Here is a 20,733-nt window from a genome sequence, read left to right as displayed (position 1 = left end):
AGTGTGACAGTGGTCTGTCACACCAGCTCACCAATAGAGGAGCCAGAGACAGCGCAGCTTCACCAGGCTGTATTAGCAGCTATATTAGCTTGCTGTCAGCTGGCCATCACACATTGTCCAGACCTCTCTTCCTAAAAGGCTGCAGTGCAGCGTGACCGCAGTGTCAGGCTGCACAGGGTGCACAACTAGTTGTCTGGAGTCAGGCAAGAACAGACAGCCATTTCTCTGACCGGCTGGTCCCAAATGCTTAAAAGTAAACCATCCTGGGGGGTACATGTTACCCTGTCCCCAGGCCCAGCCAGCCTTTGGGCCCAAGGTAACTGAAGCAGCTTCTGATTACATACTGTTCCACCTGATTACTGCGACCTGTAGATGAAGGAATCTTAGCAGTACCTAGAATCTCCCATAATTCATCTGCAGGTCGAGCTTTTACCAATGCGGCTCCGACTCTATGCAACTCTCTTCTCTGTATAGTACGAGACTTTCCTATTCACTCAAGCTTTTCTGAAATTCCCTTAAGTATCTTCAAGCTCTCTTTAGTTTTTGAAAAGTTTTTCTGTACTTTATTGTTCCTGTACTGTATTACGTTCATTTATCTGTTTAGTGCTTTGATTCCTATTGGAGAAAGATCGCTATATAAATAAAATTATTATTCATTTTATTACTACTATTCATGTGTTTTGATTAGTCTTTTAGGGGTAGCATGTCACATATACCCAGATAGGTCTTGTCACGACAATGAATAATAAAAGCAAGTGCAAGTTTAACTATAAAACATCTTAAACCCTCCTACCACTTGCCCAACTAAATCTTATCCCTGACATAGCCATGTATACCCACTCCTACAGTCTGTATCACTCCCCTTAAATATGGTTTAATCTTTATATTCCAGTTGGCTGTGTGTATGTATATATATTTTCACAAAACTGAGGTTCACTGCTCTCCCCAGCCAGGTACCTGCTCATCTGCTGCGCACTCAGAGGCATGTTCTTTCACCTGCTGGTCCATCTGGCACTCATCATTATCTTATTTCACACTGTTAACCTGCTCCCTGCACTCACAGAGCCTGTGCCCATGACTGTCTGCCTGTTGCACACACCATGCCATAGTTCCCTCCAAAACCAGCTATGGACTTTACCATAACAGTAGTCTCTGTCAGCTGACTGCTCAGGATCTAAACAGCAGTTGAATTTCTGTCATGTGACTCCTTCCTCCAATCGGCTTAAAGCCAGGGATATAAATCTGGTTTACCAGTCAGTGCTTTGTTGTCTGATGTCTGTCCAACTGAGCTGCAGCAAGCTCCTGCGTTCTCACAAGTTTGGATTCTACAGACTAGGGCAGTCCTCATCTACTGAACTTCCCTCTATCAGCAAATTCTGAATAGCTGACCCTGTGATACCTCTAAGTGCTCCACTTACCTGGAACAGGCACATCCCACTCATTCTGCATAGCTGGTGCTGTAGCCATCCCAGAGAGAATCTCCACTGGCAGGTGTGGATTGGGATGGAAAACCAGCCTAATACACTTTGTGGTGTGTATGTCTGAAGCCATACTGTAACTCTGTATGAACAGCATCAGGATGCATGAACTGTGCATATGATGCACATATCAAAAACATATTGCCACAATAGGAAAACACACACAAGTTGGCCCCACGGAGAACAATAAAAAAAATTGCCCCCCGCCAAGGAAATTAAACAAACACATACAGACAGACACATATTGGCCCTACAAAATACATATCAGTCCTCACAGGATAAAATGACACATTGCCCCATAGGGAGAAAAGGTAAAAATAACACATGACCCCCACATGATAAAAATAAAAACACATTGGCCTCCACAATAAAAGAAAATGGAATGGACAGTGTCTAGGGGGCTAACACAGATGCTGACATCAAACTATATACATGTATGCTGACACACAAAAAGAAGCTGAAACACACAAACAGATGCTGGCACACTCAAAAAGACACTGACTTACAAATATGCTGACACGTGCACCACGACACCCACAAACAGATGCTGACACATTGACACACACAAACAGACACAGTCAAACAGACAGACACTGGCACACTGGTTCGCTGCTTAGCGAGCCCTGAAACACCGTCCAGCCAAACGTCCGCCTCCCCGCCACCGAATTCCCTTTGTAGTAAGTGAGGGGATGTACATGATAACATCCCCTTGAATTTGGTGGAAGGGGAGAGAAATCATTTGATGGTCTAAACCAGGGGTCAGGGAACTTTTTTTTACCTTTTACCCCAAAATATAATTAGATACGCAGACGTTACCCCCTTGATTTGAAAGGAAGGAAATCATATAATTGTAATACTGTACCCCCAGAAATTCATGATATATCCTCGTAGTTTGGTACACAGCCTGGCAGCCATTGATGATGATGATGATGATTACCATGTATGGCTGTGTGTGTGACAAAATTTGTACCACACATTGCCATACCTGGTAAACATCATCGTCAATGGCTGCTAGGCTGTGCGTGTGGTACAACCATTGATAATGTCATGTCCAGGCAACTATTAGTGTCAGTATTTCAAGATGATATAGTGACAGTCTGTGCAATTTTTTTTACCTAGACTAGAGATGAGTATACCCAAAGACACTCGGCACCTCAGCCAAAGTACAGACTGCACGCTGTCCAGATGGCGCAGAAACTAGTCGACTCTACTGAAGAAGCATGCAGACTTGGAGGTGGGGCCAGGGCATCACGCAGAGAAGTGTGTTATACACAAGGGCCTGACGCACTGCGCTGTGGAGATCCACCCTTGTAAATTGTTACGTGTATCTGTATTGGGGGTTTGGTAGCCCTTTTGTGGTGTATCTTCTAGCTGCATTTCCAAGTGAGCGCAGGTGGCAACTAAAATCTTTTTTCTGAGCACTGCACTGCGTCATGTCCTTGTACACAACAGTACTGTAACACACACAGCCGGGCATGTATATAGAATCTATATATAGATTCTATATATAGATTCTATATGCAATGAAATTAAATTCCTGGTGTTAATCAATGGTCACACTGCCGAGACACAGCCGGGCATGCATATAGGTTCATATACATACACGACTGTTTCTCGGCAGTGTGACCGTCCATTACCCCCAAGAATTAAATTTTTACCCATTTGCGGTAATTTACCCCTGTTCCCTGACCACTGGTCTAAACTGACTTTTATTTCCCTGAAAGTCCGCCGAAAAGGGGTCAGCCCGCCTGCGTTCCCAGGGGAACTCCCGGTGTTTTCATGGAGACGCCCATAAAAATGCCGGCCATTTCCATGCTAAATCTTCATTTCCGCCCCCAGCCCTCCCTCCCCAAAACGGCCTGGTGAGTGTGTAATAATCATTGCAGTTAGTCTTTAGACAGGGATGACTTAAGGGCCGCTGATTTGTGCATCATCATGAAAGATGTAGCCTTGAGAACACAGCTGCAATCAGCTTGGTCCCAACTCCCCTCCTGTAGGTGCACACCCAGTAACCATTATCACTGTAATTATACTCACAAGCTGGCCATGGAGGTCGTATGATCTGATCTGCTGAAGAGATAATGCCCCATCTGACTGGGACTCGCGAGCATCCCACACACATGTATGTCACAGTTTCTGGGCGGCAGGGGACATGAACCCTGCCCCTCTCCACTTCAGGGAGACGGTCAGGGTTAGGGGGTCCGAACGATCGCAATCCAATGTAATCCCTGTGGATCTTTAGCTCGATCTTTTAATCTTACATGGGACTTGGGTATTCGGGTCTTTGTGCGTTCAGGTATTTGTAAATTGGGTCACTCGGGTGTTCAGGCGCGTTCCCGCATTTGGTGCATCCGGCTGAGTTCAAGCTCTCAGGAGTTTGGGCATTTCAGATGCTTGGATATTTGGGCACTTGAGCGCTCGGCCATGTTTGGGTACGTTCATGGATTCGGGTGGTTTCAGGTGCTTTCGAACCATTGGGTATTTGGGCGCTTGGGTGCGTCCTTGCGGTTGGGTATTTGGCAGCTGCTGTGTACAGGCACATTTTTAAATGCTCAGGTGTTTGGGCATGTTCACGTGCTTGGGCGAGTTTAGGCGCTCAGGAATTCAGGTGTGTACGGGCTCAGTCACATGCTCGGGTGTTCAGGCGCATTCCGGCACACTTGGACATGTTCACGCAGTTGGGTATTTTGGTGGTCCGGAGTGCGGCCATGTTTAGGCACGTTCACTTGCTTCAGTGTTCGGGGCACTCATGGATTCAGGTGCATTCGGGCGCGTTTGAACCAACGTGTGTGGGCACTTGGCCGCATTCGCGCAGTTGGGTATTTTGGAGGTTGTGTGCTCAGACGTGTTTGGCCACAGTTGCGTGCTTAGATGTTTGGGTGAGTTCGGAAGCGCTCAGGTGTTTGAGTGAATTCGGACATGCTGGGACGCTCATGAATTTAGGTGCGTTCAGGCGCATTCAAACCATTGGGTATTCAGCGCTTGGGCGCGTTCGTACAGTTGGGTATTTGGTAGCTGGTGCACCCAGACACGTTTGGGCGCGTTTACTCGCTCAGATGTTCTGGCTAATTTGGGCGCTCATGGTTTCAGATACATTCGGGTGTGTTTGAACCATTGGTTATTTGGGCATGTTTAGGTGCCCAGGTGTTCGGGCATGATCAGAAGCATGGGTGTTCGGGTGGTCAGTTGTTCGGGCGAGCTCAGGCATTCAGGCACGTTCTAGTGTGCTCTGGTATTCAGGCACATTTGAAAGAGTTTAGATAAAGTATCTTCAATAAAGAGTACAGTACACATATACACAGCCCGTGAATATATACTTACCCCCCCCAATATACTGTGTTAATATACACCCATTATATACATACAAGAACTCACCGCATACAAGTACTCACCCCAGTACCAAATGTTAGACCACGCCGCTCCAACACATATATACAATGATCTACGCTACACTGCCCCAGTGCTTGCACACACACACATACAAACACACATACACACAAACAAACAAACAAACAAACACACACCCGGTAGTGGTATACTGTAGCTATCCCTACCTTTTACTACTTTGTGCATTTAGTGTGCTGGGAGCATCAGGTACTGCAGCAAGTGAAGAGAGTCTGACCCCGAAGCACTGGTCAGCTGTGTCTGATACTGAAAGGAGAGAAAAGGAGATGCTGCGGCGCAACTACAATTCCGGGCCTGCCTAGAACCAGCCAGACTGCTCTCTGTGGAGGGTTAGGCTGTGGGGGTAAGGGTTAGGCTGGGGGAGGGGTAAAGGTTAGGGTGAGGGGGGGGGGTAAGAGTTAGGCCTCAGGGTACGAGGGTTTAGCACTAGCGGGGAGAGTCAAAATTAGCCTGGGGGGCAGGACGGAGGGTTAGGAAGCTCGTCAGCATAATAGAACACATGCCACAGGGTTTGCCAGCGTTATAGAGTGCAGGTGCAGGGCAACTGAGTGTGTCGTGGGATATTGTGCAGGGTGAGGGAGTGCATCTGTGTGATATAGCATAGGCCACAGGGTGAGGTAGTGTGTCAGTATGACAGAGCGCAGGCCCCAGGGTGGAGGAGGGCATCAGTGTGATAGAGCTCAGGCAGTGTTGTGAGGGAGTGCATCAGTGTGATAGAGGGCAGACCATAGGGTGGGGTAGTGCATCAGTGTGAGAGAGCGCAGGCTGCAGGGTGTTGGAGTGCATAAATGTGATAAAGCGCAGGCCGTAGGGTGAGGGAGTGCGTCAGTGTGATAGAGCTCAGGCTGCGAGGTAAGGGAGTGCATCAGTGTGATAGTGCACAGGCTGCAGGGTGAGGGAGTGCGTCAGTTTGATATTGTGCAAGCTGCAGGAAGAGGAAATGCGTCTGTGTGATATAGCGCAGGGTGAGGTATTGCGTCAGTGTGATAAAATGCATGTAGTGGGGTGAAGGAGGGCATCAGTGTGATATAGCATAGGCTGCAGGGTGAGGGAATGTGTCAGTGTACTATAGCGCAGGCTGAGGGAGTGCGTCAGTGTGATATAGCGCAGGGTGAGGGAGTGCATTAGTGTGATACAAAGCAGGCTGCAGGTGAGGGAGTGCATTAGTGTGATAGAATGCAGGACGCAGGTTAATGGAGTACCTCGGTGTGATACAGTGCAGGCTGCAGGGTGAGGGAATGCATCAGTGTGATATAGCGCAGGGTGAGGGAGTGTATCAGTGTGATAGAAAGGAGGCTGCAGGGTGAGGGAGTGTGTCAATGTGATAGAATGCAGGTAGCGGGGTGAGGAAGGGCGTCAGTGTGATATAGCACAGGCTGCAGTGTAAGGGAGCGTGTTGGTGTTCTTGAGCCCAAGCTGAGGGTGTGAGGGAGCACGTCAGTGTAATAGAACGCAGGCCACAGGTTGAGGGAGTATGTCAGTTTGATAGAATGCAGGCTGCGGGCTGAGGGAGTGCGTCAGTGTGATAGAGCATAGGCCGCAGGGTGAGGGATTGCGTCAGTGTGATAGAACACAGGCCACTGGGTGAGGAAGCGCTTCCAGCATGGGAAGAAACTGATGATTTTTGTTTAATGGGGAGGTGGCAGGGCCCAGAGATGGGGCCCCATGATTTCTGTTGCTGCACTACCCTCGCTGACAGTGGAAGTAGAAGGGTATGAGGGTTAAGCAATAGCGGGGATGGTCAGAATTAGGGGTCAGGACGGAGGGTTAGGTAGCTCATCAGCATAATAGAACACATGCAACAGGGTTTGTCAGCGTTATAGAGCGCAGGCACAGGGCACTTGAGTGTGTCGTAGAATATCAGGCAGGGTGAGGGAGCACGTCGGTGTCATAAAGCGCAGGCCACAGGGCGAGGGAGGGTGTCAGTGTGATAGAGCTCAGGCCCCATAGTAAGGGAGTGCGTCATTGTGATAGAGCTCAGGCCGTGGGATGAGGGAGTGCTTCGGCGTGATAGAACCCAGGGTTAGGGTCAGTGTGATAGGGAGGGATTGTGTCCAGTTTATGTTCCAGTGATAACAGTGTATGGGGCCCCATGACTTCTGTTTCTGGCCCTGTGCTGCACTACCCTCACTGGCAGTGAAAGTAGAAAATTCCTCTGCGTGCCGCTTCTTCAGCTCTACACCATTCTTCAATGCACACTTATTATTTTGCACCGGCCCTCAATAGTCCAGCACCTGGGTCACCTGGGTACCCACCTACCCCCCCCCCCACCCCCCATTTAGGGTCTAAGGCTATACTGAACTAATGTTTAGAATTCAATGATTCTTGGGAGGGCCTATTCTGTCCTAATCAGCCACGAAGATTGCAGACAGGGCTGCCTGGGGAGCGGGTACTAATTAGCTGGGGCTGGGCTTGCTGTAGGGTCCCGGCAGGGGCTCTGGTCTAGTGTTGCCACCTCAACACCAGCAGGTACGTACTGACAGGAGCCAGCTGCTGCTGCATCTAGACCCCATTAGTCCCTTGAAACCCCAGTGCAACGTGTGCCAGTTAGTGCCTGCCCCTCTTTTGAGACACCATCAATCCAGGTCCCCCTCCTCATTTATCCTGCCCAAATAAAGCCTGCCCTGGCATACTCTGTAATACCAGCCATACTCCTAGCACTCCTGGAGTTAGTTGTCAACAGACAGCCCCACAGGGTCCCAGCAAGTGAGAGAAGAGTATTATTAGGGTTTGGAAAGTGTACATCCCTGCCAATCACATCTAACAGCCTGTCTCATACCAGCAATGCAACAGCTTACCTCACAGGAACAGTGACACTGCTATTTGCCCACTCTGCCTCTCTGCCTAGTAGCCATCATGGCTGCAGCAGCCGCCAGCATCGGACGTGGTCGCTTGTGGGCAGGATGCACTTCATGCAGATGAGAGAGGCTCAGGCTCATCAGCTCCTCCCCTGCTGCCCGCTGGCCTGGTGCACTGCACATTTGCCAAGTCTCTGAGCACGCCTCAAAGAGGTATGTAATGACTTGTTTGTGGCCCCCAAAGTGTACCTTTTGTTTGTATTTTGTAATTATTATTTTCTTTACCATACATATTACCAAATACAACAGGCACTTGAAAACATGTCTGTATGACAGAGGATACGCCCATTTCACCAAGGTCACGCCCACCTTTCGGGGAGCGTGCGCATTCGGCGCGCTCAAGGGGTTGGGCAGGGGCTCTCCAGGAATCAATGATGCGTGAGGTGGCAACCCTACCCTGGACTGACCCCCCCTCCCCCCTCTGTCCCACTTGGGCAGCAGCAGCAGCACACACCAACAGAAAGTGCTGTGCTGACAGCAGGCTCAGCATGAGCGTCTCACTGACAGCGTGAGAGCTCATGCTGAGCCTGCTGTCAGTACAGCACATGGTGTAGGTGTGTGCTGCTGCTGCTGCTGAGGGGGGGGGCACAATAACTCTCCCCCTCTTGACTTTAGAGTGTCTTTTCACCCCCTCCTTAACATTTTGGGGGGTGTGGCCTAATCGCGGGAGGTGGCCACGATCCAGAATGTGGATATTGTCCACATCCATCCATATAAGCTCCAAATCACAAATTACAAGAATGTGTTGAACATCACAAACTTTTGTCTTGTCAAAAAATCTGTCAATCAGGCAGAGGCGTTCGCTGTTCTGCGCTGGGATCATAAGACCTGTCCTGCACACGTTTTGAGCTTCATGGCAAAGGCTGTGAATACTTATGTTCATGGGATTTCTTAGTTTTTTTTATTTTTGATAAATTTGAAAACTTTTTTCACATTGTCATTATGGGGTATCGTGTGTAGAAACTTGAGAGAAAAAATAATTTATTCCAAGTTGGAATAAGGCTGTAACTGTGTACCCTGAAAGATTGGTAAAGTTTCTGCGCAAAAAAGTTGCCTGTGACACCAAAAAGTGAGACAGAATACCGTCCGGGGCCGATTCAGATCGGCACGTAGAGGGCCGGAATTCGTCCCCTTCCACAATGTTTGGGGTTTCTGCAAACCCCGGGAGCGAACGGCTTTCTTGCCATACAAAAAATATTGTTTATTTGATTGAATGTGAATGTCAGGCATACCAAAATGTGTCCCTCCAGCTGAAACTACAATCCCAGCATGCCTTGCCATAGTTTTAGCATTCCCTAATAGCAAAAGTGTGGCAAGGCATGATGGGACTTGTAGTTTCACAACAGCTGTAGGGCCATAGTTTGGACATGCCTGGTGAATGTTCACTCCATTACATAGGAAGGAAACGTAGAAACCTCAAAACTCATATTGCAGAACATGTTTATGATATTAGAATATTACATTATCAGAACTAGAAAAAACACATCATACGCTTCCTCGGCATACAATGTGTTAATCTCTTTGGTGGTATACCCGGAAATCTCTCGGGCTGAGCTACGCTGCAGAAGTGGGCTCTCCCTAAAAATTTCTGGCCATGCCACTGATTTGTAGGTGCGCACCAGTGGTACCTCCACTGGCACACACACATTCCTCACGTCTCTCCCCCCCACCATCACATACCTTCCCCCCCCCCACACACCTCCCCGGCTCGTCTGCCAGGGCTCCCCTGCGGCTGTCCACCGCCAATGACAGGCCCTGCCTCCCCGCTACGGAAGTTTGCGGCCCTTGGGCATTTGTGTGTTCGGGCTCCTGAACACATGAGTGCGCAAACATCCGAGCGCGCCCGAACACCCCCCACCTGAGCGGGTATGGATCATTAGGTCACCAGCATGTTGTCAACAGTCATTAGGTTGACACCATTAGGCCAACATGCATTTAGGTCGACATGAGTCTAGGTCGACATGCAGGACGGTCGACATGAGTCTAGGTCAACAGGGTCATTAGGTTGACATGGGAAGTAGGTCAACAGTCAAAAGGTCGACATGGGGTTTTGTAACATTGGTTATCGAATGATGTGGAAGGTGCACGCATATCTAAGTGACTCTCAGTACACTTAGATTTATGTGCACACTTGACAGGAACTGAGCAGGCAGCTGACATCCGGTGAGCTGCCCACCACCCGCACCCGCGTCACAGGGTGATTTCCATGGGAACGCCCAGCATTTTCATGGGAACGCCCATGAAACACTGGGCATTCCCATGGGCGAATCCCTTGGCCTGCTACCCCACGCCCCCGCCCGAAGTCTTGGGTGCGTGCGCCCCGCGAACTCTCTGTTCGCTGTGGCCGCACACACCCGGCGCATGCACATGTGGATTTAAAAACCATCACACTTTTTTTTTTTTTGCTTGTTAGTTGTTGGGGGGGGGGGGGGGGAGATATATTGCTAGCAATATATTGCTTGCAATATATTGCTAGCAATATATTGCTTGCAATATATTGCTGAGCAATATATTGCTCAGTGTCTCCTTTTCATCAGCGACCAGAGATGGTCGCTGATGAAAAGGAACCTCTGCTGGGGGAGCCAGCGATTACAATGGGGCAGAAAATGGGAGCGCGCACCCGGCGATTTATCGCAGGGGCACACTTCCATCACTGGCAATATGGTCGCCTGCGACCATATTCCCAGAGATTATAGCCCCTATCGCCCCCGTGTGTACACAGCATAAGGGTTTATTTTTGACAAAAGTCCTGTTTATCTTCATTTCATTTATTTACAAGTTTCCTACATGCACCTTTGGATCCATGGTGTCAGACCATGATGGTGCTTGCAGTTTTAGAAACACCAGCATGCTCATACAAATTTTTCATGCCAGGTCTAGTGTGAACTACAGTAGCACACCTGCAAAATAATAAAAAGTATATTCTATTGTGTTTGGCCAATTCCATACTATAAACAGAGCTAGGTTGGCATCAGGTGCTTTGACCAGGGTAGGAGGGAGAATACATAAGGATCATTTTTCTTGTCGAATACAGAGCAAGGCAATAGTTTAAATAACAGTTTATAGAATGTGTTCCTCTATAGTATGTGGTAAGCAGTTGAAGTACTAACAGCGCAGCTTAACGTTAACAAAATGTAAACTTTAACCACCAGGTGGCACTATAAGTCTTATCATGAGTTCTCGAATTTGTACTCTGCTGCGCTGAATTATTCTCACTGTGAACCTGATTTAGAAATTAAAGCCCATTTACACCATGTAAAAACGCAAGCTGCTAAAAAGATTAAGCGAATTCTGCATGCACATATTTTTCTCCCGTATTTTGAAATAATCATATCTTAAATATGCATCAACCTGCAGCTGGAAATGCTGGCGTGTTCAGTACATTAGATGTTTACATTTTTTTGACTTACAGGGGGAATTTCACTAAGATGGTCATTCTATTTCACATGGGATGTTTCTATGGGCAACCAATCAGATCCTTCCTATTATCTTCTAGAAGGTGCTAAATATATAAGAAGTAGACGGCCACCCGCTATTTTCCCTTGTGGGGGTCCACGACCCCCATAGAGGGAGACTAGAATAGGTGGTGAGCGTAGTGAGCCACCGTGCCCACAAGGGGCTTTTTTGCGCTCGCCATGCTGTCTGACTCCGGCCAGTCGGGATAATGACTGTCGGGATCCCGACTGTCGGAGTCCCATACCACACCCGGTGGGAGCAGCCCGATGAAAGTCCTGTAACAGTTAACGGGAGCTAGTGATCCGTGCAGAAGAGAGACAAAGATCTTGTGCAGAGCGGAGTGGTCGAGATGGGAGATATTTTGTGATAAGTAAAGAGATATATGCTGGTGCAGTATGGTTAATAGCTTTATATGCGAGTAGAAGTATTTTACATTGAATAGGGGATTGTAAATTTGGGCGGAGTGTGTTGAAACTGAAATCTAAATTGCAGTGTAAAAATAATGCAGCAAGTATTTACCCTGCACAGGAACAAAATATCTTGCATAAATCTAACTCTCTCTATACATGTTACATCTGCCCCACCTGCACATTTTGAGAACAAATTTGCACTGTGATCAGATCTGAATAAGGGCCATTGGTTGTGCATGCAGATCAATCTGATGAGAGAGAAAGAGAGAGAGAGAAAGAGAGAGAGAGAGAGAACGAACTCCGAGGACTTGAAAAACATGCTGTATTGAAGCAAATAAATGACCAACGTTTCGGGGGTGGTCCCCCTTTGTCAAGGTGCGTGGTGATAACTATATATATATATATATATATATATATATATACACACACACAATAGTTTAACAACTCTGCTGAATATGGGGAGGGGAAGGGGGGCAAATTAGGTGGTAGAATGCCACTAGCACTCTAAGCCCTTCCAACACAGAAGTATGGCATAGCTCCACCCCTTTCCTCACACTTGGTGGATTTATGCAGTAAAAATAACCTACTAAGAGGACAGGAAGTGTAGTCTGCTGGTTTAAGCTGCGCTACTGTCTGCCTGGCTAAACAGTACTTATATTATGCTTCATCCTCTACACTCATGTGTTGCTAAGTTTGTTGTTCATGCACTAGGGAATAATTAAAACCATACTGAAATCTACGTCTGCCTCCGGGGTACTGGCTGCTTGACCCCTGCCCTTCACAGATGTTCATAAAAACATGTGCTTAAAGTATTTTTTAAGGAAAACCAAAAAACATTAATTATTTTTTAAAAATAAATTGTGTTTCAAACATTATGGGTGAAATTTAATAGGATGAGAGATTCAGAAAGTGAGAGATTTGGTAAAAAATCTCCAGTTTGATTTTGCAGTGTAAATGATTGCCGCTTTAAATAAACTGGAGATTTCTGACCAAATCTCTCACTTTCTGAATCTCTCATCCTATTAAATTTCACCCTGTGCCTCTTTAAGAATATCAGCCCTGCCTTGGTGTATTATGAGCACGGCTGTAAATCCCACACAATCCCTTTCAGCAGGAAAATTATAGTGTTTAATGGATGTTATTATATACGAGTCGCAGGAATATTATATTCACAATAGTGCCACTAGATGGTGCTGCTGCATAATTCATCGTATCCGAATAAGTCATGCATGGAATGTGTGTTTAGTCGGGGAAGATGAAATTGGAACGTAGTCATTAATCCTTCTAGTTAGCAAGTGGGAAATGATAGAATATGTCAAATTGATCTGAGAGGAGATCTTGTATTTTCAAAGGAAACCTTAAGTAAGGAGACTTTCTTTGACCTCTGGGGGGCACTGTGTCACCAGGAATTTAGTGATCTGCAATGTATTGCACTCAATTAAATGTAATGCTCCTGATCAATTTTGGAGGAGAATATTTAATATGCTGATTCCCAAGAATTTTTGTTATGTCTGGTATTCATAAGAATACATAAATATAATTCTGAAATAGTTTTGGCTGCCTCAGGCACTGAAACCCCCACTTGCATGATAATTTTAGGAACAGAAAAACCATTTAGATAACAATTAGATGTCAGGAACGTATGGGGTCTACACACGTAGTCGTGATGTGTGGAGATTATCGCTCAGATTGCTCAGCACACAGCGCTGCACAGCGATGTGCCGCTGAGTGATCTGTCAGGACCAGTGTACTGGTGATTAACTAGATTTATTCAGCATGCTGGATATTAATTGCCAGGCGATAGTGACACGTGGGGCTGTGCTTAACTATCGCTCTGCTCCATACACACCGAGCGATGTAGGGCCATTTTCTGAGCGGTGTCGTTAAATTAAGTAACATTGCAAAGAAAATGACCTGAAATTGCTGTTAAGTAACAAAATCCGTCTGATGACAAAATAAAGGACTCACAATTTAGTGACAACACTTTCTGGGCGTGCTGAATCCAGTGGCTGCGTCCAGCAGCATTCATTTGTCATCCTGCACTGTGATTAGCATTCGTGGCACCCTGTGCTGGCCCCATACCCTTTGTGTGGCGGAAACCACAGCAGTCGCTAGAATCCGGGCTGCTGTGAGGGGCACTTCTGCCGTGCTACTTGCTTGCAGGGTTCCGTGCCCTGCACCCTGCAAGCCAGAAGCGCATGCAGTGGGCGGGCGACGGTTTGTGGCCAAGACAAAATTGTATGGCCTAGATATTAAGTAACCTCAGGGTTACTCAGATCACTGATGCTTATGCAGATGATCTGATGCCACATTCACAGAGAGAACAGCAGACTAGAGAATTGACATGAGGCATCTATTTACATAAGATGCCTCCCATTGCATCAGCATATTATCGCACATCCGCTGCATACAGAGACACAGCTTCTGTGTGATCTGCCCCCATCTCTAAATTAGACCCATGGTACAACACTGTCATACAGACAAATTATTCAGACTATTTAAACCACTGCATATAATATAGCAATGCATTTGATTCAAGTTATTTCTAGATTTTTTTAAATGTATACATGCATTCTTTGGAATATCTTGAATAATTGCAGTGGAACTGAACCAGTCTTGGTAAAGTCACATCACTCATTTTGTGAGTTAACAAGAGGTTAAATGTAGTAAGAGGAATGGCATCATTGTGCTGTCACGGAGTCTAACAGTTTCTTTTTGATATTATGAGCCTGTGAGTAATCAGTAGTGGATGGAACTTGAAAAGGTGGCAATTAATGTGACAGATCTGATGATCTTGGATTAAACCGGAATTTCATTTCGATTCTGTGCTACAGCATACCAATGATTCCCTATCTCGGTCTTTAAATTTGTCTGGCTGACATTACTTAACCGCTTTTTAGCATCTTCGCTTCGCTAAGGCTAGGCAGCACATTGCCTTGTTGGACATTCTTACAGCAGTAGGATTAATCACAATATGCTCTCTGCCTCAATGCTTGCTCTTGAGAACAGCGGTAATTCATAAATTTGTGCATAGCACAGGGGATGGGCGTCAAATTCTGTAATGTAGTTGTTTCAAAGACATTCCTCAGCTGGTTCTATGAAATCCTAGGACGCAAAGCATGCTAGGCTTGTCTGAAAGCTAATTACATGGTTCAGTCTGGTTGTCTTAAGATAAAAGTGTATCTTTTTCAAATGACTTGAAACAGGTGTTCTACATTTCCCAAAGTTAGAGAACAGTCTGGCAATACTATTGGCACAGAGATAGGCTGCGGATGATGGGAGTATGAAGTGGACATGTCAACCCAAAAATCGTAACATTTTAACCACTGTGGTGTTTTTAAAAAAAATATTAATACACATTTATCCCAGGGTCATTCAACTTCAATTTCATTCCTCAAATAAAGTGTCAGAGGCCATCTTTTCCGCACCTCCCGGAAATTGGGAATTGGTGCTAAATTGGTTTGTTTCCAGATGCCACGGTTATGGTGGGGACAGAATAAGCACAGGTAGAGATGCATGAAAATTTTAAACTGGTTAAAATTTTGATGGAATGAATGGAAAATTCTTGGTGGCGATATGATCACCAGTTGACAGCGATTTGAAGTTTAGCTTGGAAAATTGCTAGTAGTACACATTTGTCATTCATCTCTAATGATTGCTTTGGCTATTTACTGCTTTTGCTCATCAATTATGATTTAGGTTTGTTTGCAGTTGAGTTCCAATCCTTTTTTTTATCAAGATTAAAATAACTTTTAAGACACTAAAAAAAACTAAATATGTTTTTTAAATTAGAAATTAGAAGCCTTTTTTGTTCAGAGTTTGAAATGTGCTGTTCGCTGTTAAAATTCTCCATTTTGAAAGAGGCATGTTCTCCAGCCATTTTGTAAACCAGCTTTTCAACAGGTGAGCCAGTTTAAAAGTGGTAGAACAGTGTTTGATGTGCTTAAATCTGTTCAGCTTTCATATATTTAGCTCCATTTTTTAATCTATCCAATGTTTATTCATAGTGATATTAACATCAGATGGAGAAGGCAGCGTCCGTTCCTGACCTTGGGACATGGGTCACTCTTTTACTTAATTGTCTGGAATTTAGTGCCTCACAGGGTAAACCCTCCTCAAATATTTTGTGTCCACATTTAAAGAGGCCCCAAAGTGATTTTTCCATGGCCACAGCAAGGTTACATTAATGCCAGAAACTTTGTCAATGTCAGTCTGAGTCTTTAATCACTGAGCTACTGAGACATCTCATCAATATGGAAGAGATAGAAGTCCAGATATATCAACTTGAATTTTTATATGTGTAGACAATGCTCTCTTAATTAGATTGGCTCGCCGATTGCATATGCATATAATGCCTGCCGGCTAGGAAGTTGGGTGCCAGGGGCGTGGCCACATGAGGGGACATGGCTACAAACCTTATTTCAGGGGTTAGGGTTACAATATGGCAAGGTGTACCTGCCCAATGTATTGTATTTATTTTCATCATGTACTGCTACATCAGAAATGCTGAGGAAAAAAGGAATTATAAAGTATATGAAACAGAGACGGGAGATGCAATAAATAATACAGAGCTCTCCCAGCTCTGAGAGAATTTGTAGACTTTCTAGTTTCGCTAATCGTGCCCATTCCTGCCTTATAGCGAAGGCGCAGTAGTACACCTGGCAGGAAGGCACGACAAGTGCATTTTACTGCTTTAACATTTGTTCTAAATCAGTTAACAGGAAAATGCGTGAATATGAATTCCAAGAGCAAATTGAAAGAAACACATTCCTTATGTGGTTTGTACTAAGCTGAATCACAAACCACTTGACTTAGGAGTTAACAGAGTCAGCACGATACAGAGCTCCACCCTCTAATTATACATAAGGACCTGGTTATAGGCTCACAGAAGAATTTTCAAAGACCAAAAAAACAAAACAACAGACTGAGTCAGCGTTCAGAGTAAGGAGTGGTGTTGTGGCAGGTCTTAAGGAGTTATTACTAATCTCCTACATTGAAGTGCTAACAACATAGCTAGGTGTTTTCTATAGTAATCTCAATACGTTTTTTTAAAAGAGGATTTATGACCAGGGGCAAGGTTCTTGATTCTTTTTTTTTATTAACTAGATACTTAAAACCTGATTAAAATATGCTCCTGCTCCCTCCATTCATCAAGGAAAGGAACTAATGAAAAGCATGTCCCGTGCGCTAACAACTCATTAAGCTCCTCTCTGTCACCAGCACCCCGCATGCCTCACACAAGCACTTAGGGCTCCTTGCTGGGCTAGACTGGTGATGAATGCACTGGGGTAGAGCACGCAGCCAGCGCTGTGGAGGCAGATAACCGTCCAGTCAGCATGTCAGTCAGGATGATTAGCATGTCACTGGCTTTGCTGGTTGGATTCTCTCCCAGGGATGCTTTTTCTTTGCCAAGAGTTTCTATGGTTAGTTAGTTGATGTTGTTATAATTCTGCATTATTTATACATTATCACTTTATTGGGTCGGTTAGATGGAGACCCTCTCTGGGTATTCTATGCTAATATGCAGTAAAAAATATAAAGCTGTTAAAGGCAGTTATGAGGAAGGGTTTATATGTATGTTATTCTCACAGATTTCGGGTCACTGCTTTGAGAAGTACAGCAGTGATGGTATCCCATTCCTTTAGGAATCTCTTTTATTTTTGTACAGAAAAGGCACAATAGGTACAATAAAAACTGTATTTTACATGACACATAAAACAGTAATGCAAAAATGGTAACTACAACTATATACACGGCATACATACGTATGACAGGGGTCAGATAAGTATACTTACCTCTGCCCCCTCCTCCCACTCCACAGCCTAACGATCCAACTGACGCTAACCCTCTCCGCTAGTACCTAACCCCCGGTACCACAACGCTGAAACCTAATCCCCGCCATGTAGCCTTACCCTAACTCCCCTTCTTGCAGCCTAACCCTTAAATCCCCACCCAACATCCTAACCCTAAGGAGGCTACATCACAGAGGTATAACTCTGGGAGGCAATGGAGTCAACTGCCGCCGGACTTCTGCTCCCAGGGGGGCCACTCTCCTCCCCTGCAAGTTTGAATCAGTTATTTGAAAGCCGTTGATAGAACTTCTGTAGCTGAATCCCCCTCCTAGCAGGACATTACACTTCTTATTCTAATCATAATTTTTGCAAGTGTTACGGCCTGTATTAGAACCCATGTTCCACTAGAAGCAGATGACTTCCATATTTGCTCCTGCATTGGAAGCATACGAATTCTAGCTATGTAAAAGTACTACACTACATACAGTAGCTTTGCCTAAAAGTAATATTTTTGAAATTACAATTATACATAGTCAAAATCTTACAGTGCAGGAGCAAATAGCTCTATCAATAATATGTCTGCCCCCAGTGAGACAGGTCACAAGTTCTAATCCTGGGTATGTTTGCTAAGAAATGTACTTGTCTAAAATAAATGTGTTCATATACACACACACATGCATAGATATATTTATATAAGGTGACAGGTGGCCACCAATATTTATCTTGCCTCCGGGCAATTGGGACAAACTTACTCCATTGTTACAGCATAAATCTAACCCCTCTTTCCCTGGCATAAAACTAGCGCTTCCCTTTAATTTACTGTTTGGCATCCGGAAGTTTGGATTTTGGCACCGGAACCTTAATTAATGTAGCAATTCCGGCGCTGCAACCTTAATTGATGTTGGGATGTCTCCTGGCAGGACCCTTTTCATGTGCGTACACCGAGTAATACCAGGGCTACTTTAGACCCCCAGTCTATCCCTGCACCAACTGATGAAACCAGCAACTTGCTAATCCATGACATCGTGTGCCATCTACCAGAGTTATAGGGTAAAGCACACTACAGTTAGAGGCAGCCTTATTATTTCTGTCCCCGGCACGCCAATCGCTGCGGTGCGCCGGGGATTCTGGTGTGCGTGCATCTCCGATGCTCAGGCCCCCCACTGCCAGCAGGGGATCCCCTGGCCTAAGGTAGACGGTAATTACATCTTTATTGACTTTTATTGGCCCCTATTCAATCTGAGGCATTATAGGAACGGATCGTCCTACAGCTCAAATTCTTTGTGTAAGGCTTCATTTTAAATATGTGCACCAAATGGCTACATATACCAGAGCTACGATTACCATAATTTGCTCATAAATGTATTTTATTAAAATTGTATTTTATTTTAAAATCAGTCCATCTTTAATTTTGTTTTCAATATTCTCTTATTTAAGAGGTAAATAGCCCTGCTACTCCCATTTTCTGTGGCATTATGTAAAAATAGCGACTCAGCCCCAAAGTTAAATTTGGAAAGCAAGGTAATTAAAAGACTCAAGAACATACTTTACTCCATAAAATAGTTTATAATATAACACATGAGTCAAACAAGCACATAAACAATTGTAATTTGGTAAATACCTTTGCAAAAACAACAAATAAAATGACTAGAGTGTGAAAATGGTTCACAAGCCACCTCAGTCTAGCTAATTGGGCACATTTGTGCAATATGGAGCACCTGCTGATTTTATTATTGGGATACTTTTGGCTGACACTGGACTTCCCGTTTTGGAGACTGACTCTGAAACCAGCTACCCCTGGGTATTCAGCTGAAAAAGTACCATCATTTACCAACAACTTTGGGCTACCACCACCTGCATACTGTAAATCATAATATTGCAACATTGTTGAGGACACCCCCACTCCTTCTGGGGACTGCTCCCATACTCCAGCGTTATTTGATTAATCCGGCAAGGTTTATGGATCCCCAATTATTCAACATCAAGATGGACCTACCCAGGGGAAACTAAACATCGTTAAGAGCTCTTATTAAAGAACTTCAAACGGGACTCCACACCGCTAAGAATAACCGAAATATCTCTATATATATTTCCTTATATTATTTTTATTGTGCTTTTTTTATAATATATGTTAAAACAATTGTCTTATATGTTTCTTATAACATTTTATAATAAATACTGTGCATTGTTCTTTACAGATTAACCGATTGATCCACTCTTTTAGCGCCTGATTACTTTTGTTACCCTTAATTTTGTTAGGGGTTGTGACGCCCCCTAGTAGGAGCTGCTTGACATCACACCCTATTAGGCGCCTATTTACTTTTGGCCCCTTTGCATATTACACATTTGTTCAATATATTTCAATAACTGAGAATTTTGTCAATCAAAATAGGATATGGCCTATAGGAAAACAATCACAGGAAATTAATTTCTTGGTTGTATTCAGAAAATAATTAGGGGCAAGACTGATAGATATTGTGCTGTTGCTCCTTGACTCTGGGACTGATTTTTTTCCCATCAGCCCCCACTGTTAGAACGGCCATACCACCCAGCAGGGTCTGTCACTGATACAACAAAGTTCTTGGGCCAAGTGTAATAGGGTGTGAGAATCTGAATGTGATAGATTTTGGGAGAGATTTTCCATTTTTTAAAGCAGCAATTATTTACACTATAAACCAGGTTGATTTTGCCATGTAACTGATTGCCGCTTTAAAAAAATGGAAAAAGTCTTTCAAATTTTCTCATGTTCTAATTCTCACACCCTATTACTTTTGGCCCCATAATCACAAACAGGGCCATAATTAATGTTGTGCAAAAGCAGTACAGAGCACAACTCTGGAGCAGGGATGTAATATTTTAGGTTCATTTGGAATAAGGAAATGGTGGGTAACAAATTTCTAACCTGACCTAAATGTAGATTTCGTTGCAACTCTAGATCGCTTAGAAAATGCCCCTACATCGCTCCTTGTGTAGGGGCCATAGCGATGCATGGCTCCGCGTGTCGCTATCGCCATGCTGGATAAATCGAGTTAACCCTTTGAGTGCCAAGGGACTTTGTCAAAAAATAAGTGTGAGGATTGCCAAGCAAACACTGTTAATCATCATGATGACCTGTGTTTACCTTATATAGGAAACATACTCTGTTTTCACACAACATTTTTAATTTGAATTTATATAACAAATGTGAGCGACGCTGGCATTTTTAGTGGATATTTTGCGCATCTCACAGTAATGTTGGCACTCAAAGAGTTCATCGTCGGTGAAGGCCAGTGTTCTCACTGAAGAACCCTGGCCCTGACAGATCGCTCAGCACACAGCGATGTGTCAGGGATGT

General features: G+C 44.8%; 1 protein-coding gene and 1 long non-coding RNA gene across 2 annotated transcripts in view; one reads left to right on the top strand and one right to left on the bottom strand.

Moving 5' to 3' along the window:
• The window catches only part of LOC146058802 (uncharacterized), a 780,737-nt gene that overhangs the window by 315,607 nt on the left and 444,397 nt on the right, over nt 1-20,733 (top strand). The window lies entirely within an intron of this gene.
• LOC146059935 (uncharacterized) overlaps nt 1-20,733 on the bottom strand; it is a 76,359-nt gene that overhangs the window by 54,506 nt on the left and 1,120 nt on the right. The gene's annotated exons all lie outside the window — the stretch shown is intronic.

Source organism: Crinia signifera, chromosome 2, assembly GCF_055691185.1.
Source record: "Crinia signifera chromosome 2, ASM5569118v1, whole genome shotgun sequence".
In the NCBI taxonomy this organism is placed as follows: domain Eukaryota; kingdom Metazoa; phylum Chordata; class Amphibia; order Anura; family Myobatrachidae; genus Crinia; species Crinia signifera.
Note: the sequence above shows the minus strand (reverse complement) of the source record. Positions and strands in the feature narration are given on the sequence as shown.